This window comes from Etheostoma cragini, chromosome 15 (genome assembly GCF_013103735.1).
Source record: "Etheostoma cragini isolate CJK2018 chromosome 15, CSU_Ecrag_1.0, whole genome shotgun sequence".
Lineage (NCBI taxonomy): Eukaryota > Metazoa > Chordata > Actinopteri > Perciformes > Percidae > Etheostoma > Etheostoma cragini.
In genome coordinates this window covers 22,730,333-22,736,188 of record NC_048421.1, presented here as the reverse complement: position 1 = coordinate 22,736,188, position 5,856 = coordinate 22,730,333, and the positions used below count along the sequence as shown (strand labels likewise).

The window sequence follows — 5,856 nt, the reverse complement described above, 5'->3', positions numbered from 1 at the left end:
CCCCCCCCCTCCCCCAAATAATCAATACTCGGCTTTGTCAAGAGTTTTTTGTCGCCTTTCTGGATAGTTTTTTTTTCAGTTTTTGTTGCAGTATTTGTCATCTCTTTTAAGGATTTTGTCCCCGGTTTTTCCACCGTTTTGTCTCTCTTTTTCCCCCCAGCTATTTTCTGTTTATTCCCCTTTTTTTACCACCATTTTTCCCGATGTTTTTGTGGCTTTTCTCAATACATGCATACATGTCCCAAGACCTCCCTACATAGTGGTTTTGATATAGTATTAGTGTAACAGTAAAAGTTGACATATTCCAGTCTGTAGTTCTCCCTCACATCCATTCCTTTAATTTTAGTCTAAATAATTCCTAATTTCTGCTTTTCTAACTCAAACGTTAGGTATAATTTCCTATAAATGAGGTTTATTGACCATAGATTCCAAAAATAACGGTGGTAAAAAAAAGTGGCAAACATTGGGGAAAAAAGTGTTGAAAAAAGTGAAAAGAACATAAGAAAAAGTTCAAAACATTGACAAAAAGCATCAAAAGATAACACAAAATGTAAACTGACTGTGTACACACGGTACAGGAACCAGGTCCACACATGGACATCAGACGGGGCTTGAGCACCTTCCCTTTTTTATTGAAATATATTTATTGAATAAAAAAATCTACGGTTGGGAGATGAAACTTTGTCTGTGCCTCAAATTTACAGCTAATTACCCAAAAGACCAAAAAACAACAACAAATATAGCTAATTTGTGTCTTGCTAGCATGCATGCTAGTAAGCTAACGTACAAAGTTAGCTAAGGTTTAGCTAAGGCATCATGGCCATAATGACTAATGTGGCCTAGCCTACTGCACTTAATGGAGAAACAAAAGGTGAATACAGTACAATTTGTGTCCCACAATCGCCACATTAGCGCATTTCAACGAATTAGCGCCTAATTTGCATACATTTGACTTTGTATTTAGCCATACAGGCTAATTTCCATCTGCAGTCCCTAGCAACAATAGAAACGCTACAACAACACAACACATAGACATAAAACAAGAAAGACATTGACGTAAATTAAAATGACACAACCAGTATTCCAGATCATGACAACTGGCAGGTTGATGGCATGAGAATAAAATAAGTATTATGCACAGTAGACACAGGTAAAAGTGCATAGGCACACATTAGAACGCATCAACGACACATTAGCACACACAGAGACACTCCAGCAGCAAAGAGAAACACTTATTATTATTAACACATTATTATGGATAATGGCAGCATGTTTGATTACTCAATAACCTATGGTTTATGGATTTGGAGAAGGAATTCTATGTACGGGCTGTTTGAGTGGAAACCCTTGTGTTGTCCTTTAAAAAAAAAGACTCCCCACACCACCTTACTGTCACTAGTTTTACACTACATTTTGGAATTCATGGTCAATAACCCTCATTTATATAGAACTATACCTACTTAACCCAGCTCTGGGGAGTCATTCCCCGGAGTCCTTATGTTCATTTTCCCCCAGCATGTTTCCTAGGATCAGGGAGGCTCCAAGATCATGGTTGCAGCTGTCGCCATGGTCCCGCTACACGTTCTGCGATGCCATGTTACATCCTGCCACGATCTGCGGTGCCCTGCTGGGCCTTGTAATGCCGCACAGTGCCCTGCTATGCCACAAACTACTAATCCGGGTCCGGGTGTAGGTCTGGGTCGGTCCGAGGTTTCCTCCTAAAGGGCAGTTTTTCCTCACCACTGTCGCCCTGTTGCTTGCTCTGGAGGGAACTACTAGAACTGTTGGGTCCTTGTAAATTCTGGAGTGTGGTCTAGACCTACTCTATCTGTAAAGTGTCTTAAGAGAACTCTTGTTATGAATTGATACTATAAATAAAAATTTAATTGAATTGAAGTATTTGAGTCAAAAAAGCATACATTTTTAAAATATTTTGACTAAAAGTCAAGATCAGAGGAACGTACAGATGAGTTAAGTCAGGATCAATTGTATTTACAAAAAGAATTGGAAGTATGGAATCCAATCCTTATTTTGTTGTAATTTGATCAAAAAGAAACCCATATTTCAGATGTAGACATAGATATATATTTTTAAAGGGGTTGAATTTGACCCGAGGACTACAGAAGGGTTACATATGCACATGAGCATAATCTACAGATGAAAACGGATGGCGGGTAAAGGTCTAAAATAAAGATATAAATGTGTATTTTGGAAGATTTCTTTTCATTAGAGTAAAAGAAGACTTGGAAGCAAAAAAGACCAAAATCTCTAAATTGAACCACTACATGAAAAAATAACCCATCTGTATGTATCTAGTATCTAGATATTTGTATTTTTCAGTCTTTTGATCAGACGTTATATATTTATATTTATCAGTCTACATGCTCTGCAGACCCACAGAAGTATTTACGCACATATTCATTTATTAATTCTTTTTAGCTGTGAACTTTGCACGATATTTTGTACTGCAGCATACTGTGGTATGACAATAAAGAAATCTGGAATCTTGAATCTTGGAAAGATAGCAGCAACAGCCCTTTCAATTTCGTGTGAATATTTTTGTGTGTTACTTATTAAGAAGTGCTTTTTAACAATAACATAAAAATAATTAAAATGTTGCATTGCCATTTGTAAAATAAACACATTCTTAGTGAAACTATGTCCCTCTGCAGGTCTTCTAGTTGTAGACTTGAAACCAGTAGCATAGACAACATGCACATTGTGGCATTGTGATAGACCCAGTGACTGCTAAAGATGGCCATGGTCTCTCTGGGAACTGATTCTTTTTGAGAGGTCTGTATTAAATAATTCCGCAAGTGCGAGGGAATTGAAATAAATTGGTAACAAAGTCAGAGTTGTGACGTTTTGTCCTTGCATGTCCTCGACAAGCACCATTCAACATTCACACATGGGACAAATTGGGGATTCAGCGTCTCCATTATGCCACTGCTTTGTGACGGTGAATATGCCTCAAGGCCTTTAATGGACAGTTGAGCATTTTCATTTCCAGACACATGGGTTTTCATGAGAAATACTGCAATCATGCAAGCTATCTTGTGATTAATGGCATTATTAGATCAATGCTTAGCTAAATGCTTTTTACGCTCAACATGGAACGGGTAATGCAGACGAGGTGTCCATTATCAGGAATTAGCGAGCAGCAACGTGAGATAGGATATGAGAATAGAGAGTAGGACCTTTATAAAAATAAACAGATGTACTGTTTGTATTAGTTGCATGTTAACGATGATCACCAACAGGACTTTACAGTTAATACACACATTGTTACAACTCAGTACCAATTAACCAGGACTATGTGTACCCTCAGGAATGGGACTGAGGTCCATGGAGGGCGGTTCTTCCTCTGGTGCTAACGAGTGGCTTTGCAGGCTGTGTGTAAAGGCAGCTAGCTCAGTGACCTTGTTGCAGAGCCTGAAGGCAACTTGGAGTCCTGTTGCCTTATGTCATCTCATCATCATGTTTTTTTTCCCCCCAGCAAACCGAAACTCTCCACTGTCACTTATTATCTCTCAGCTTTTCCTCTTGTTTTTCTTGTTTTTCTCTCCTGCCTCCATTTTTGACATTTCTTTACTGCATGTCTGAGCCCTGGTCTGATTCTCCCACATTTCTGTCCTTTTTTAAGCATCAATAAAACCAAAACACTGTTGTGTTCAATATTGAAATGATCAATTTTAAGGTAGTCCACCACTTTTTGGTCCACCAAATTCCCTTACAGGTGGGCGTAGAGTAGTTGCAACACAACACAACGTTCATGACAATTTCAACATGTTCCAAAGTCTTTATTCATGTCTCCATCTCTTTGACAATGCATTGTCTAAATTAAGAAAAGGAACACACTTTATTTCCCAGACAACCCATCAACTGGGCAGATGCAGACGCAGATGATCCGGGCAACGCTTTCAGGAAACGTGGCCGTGCATGGACACGGCTGTCATTCACCGGCCGGCGAGTTGACACCATCACCAACCCACCGACAGCGATGAATGTGAACCGGAAACTTGCGTTGGTGGAGGTCTAAAGGGCATAGGCTGTGTTTCAACAATGGGGAAACAATTTTGGGTGTCAAACACTTCATTTTACTGCATTTTGGCGAATGTGTATGCTGATGATGATTGATTATTGGCCTGTGTTGTTCAAAATGTTTTGGCATACATGTTTTGAGCCCCCTGAATGGTTATTTTTTCCTCTTTTGGGGAGCGGGTGGTCTTTAAACAAATTTAAATATCCCCTGCATGTGGGAAGGAATCATAGATGCTTGCCTATATTTTAACATAAATGTTCCATTGCGATAATATCTGCTGTGATGAGTGAAAGTGGAAGTCATTTTAGTCGTTATTTGTCACTAATGCAGCTTCCTTAAGGGGCTGCAATGTTGAGATGTCTTTAGTTGAATGCTGACAAAAAATAAGGAATATTCCCGTTACAATAAAGACTAAAGCCTGTATTATCCTATCTTATCAAATGTCATGAAAATTGTATTAATGCGGGAATTGTGATGCATGGTTATATTGTAACTGCTTGAAAATCAGTTCTTCATTCATCTTCATTTTCTGCGTTCTGGGGAATGTTTCTGCAACAATTTGTGCTTTTTCTGCATCACTGCATGTTGCAAATGTCTTTAGTCATGGATAGAGAATTATATAAGGTTTTTAGGGTACAGGTTGCACTGGCCAGTTTTGAATATTGGGGGTAAATTATGCCTATGCTCAGGTCATTTACATTCTTAATAATCAAAGTGCTTGCTTCAATAAGCTCTTTTTCACCGCATTAAGTAGGAGAAGCATAACGGCGCTGACACAGCAACCCGATTATCGGCAGTTGGGCTCAGTGACCAATCTGATTGGTGGAGTGCCAGTCGTTGCTTAGCAAATCATCAGCACTCATTTTAACCCTGACAAAAATCGGACCTTAGTCGACCAAAAAACAGACAGATTCTGCAACTGCACGGCCTATTTCTCGCTTAAATAAATTTCAGAAACACGTTTCGGTGAACCATTGTACTATCGTAAAATACGAGATCGCATTCCGAACGAGCCGCCGTTACGCTCAGCTTTGAAATTCGGGAGAAGCCAGACCAGTATCGCGATATTTTCATTTTCTTTTATTATATACTGTATGTGTTGGTAAGTTTGTCCCATTATGCAGCAATAACACTGAAGTGAGATGAACAAACAGAGAAATTAATCTTTTTAGCTAAAACAGATGTTGACATTCATTTGAAATTGGGAAAAATGAGAAGTTGGAAAAAAAGGCTATAAATTGCAGATTGTTGAAAAATGTATAAAATCGCAATAATATCGTATCGTGGCATAAGTGTCGTGATGATATTGTATCGGGAGGTGTCTGGTGATTCCCCCCCCTAATGGTTATGGTGACGTATTATAGTTATGGAGACGTATTATGTCCTAAAGATGTTTCAGTGTGTTCTGAGGCCCTTTTTTGGCTCGACGGGGGCCACCTGATCGGTCCGACTGCCTTTTCTGCAGTCTGTCGGCCGTAAGGTTGGTGTGTCAGAGTCTTTAGAGTAAGTAAGCAGTTTTTCAACAGCAGGCCTTGAATGGGAGCATCGCAATGAAATTCAGCCACTGTTAATGTCATTTGATTGTTAGTTACACCTGTGTCTGGTGTGTTTTAGACCGATGTGAGCTCAAGTGTAAGGGTACACTCAACACTCGATGGTTTCTCTGAGTCACAAACTCACCGACAGCGTTGAATGTTCCCCAAACTCTTGAAGAACTCTGGCTGACAGCAGGCTAACAAACAGCCTCCGGTCCTCCGGCGCTACCAGGAGTGGACAGCCATGACAGGGCGGAATCGGGGGCGGGGGGGGGGGGG

The 5,856-nt window shown here is 39.8% G+C and overlaps 1 long non-coding RNA gene across 1 annotated transcript in view; it reads right to left on the bottom strand.

The window, feature by feature from the left end:
* The window catches only part of LOC117957748, a 19,307-nt gene that overhangs the window by 2,583 nt on the left and 10,868 nt on the right, over positions 1-5,856 (bottom strand). The window contains exon 2 of the long non-coding RNA XR_004659584.1: positions 5,417-5,426. This is a non-coding gene — a long non-coding RNA (uncharacterized LOC117957748). The remainder of the gene's footprint in view (positions 1-5,416; positions 5,427-5,856) is intronic.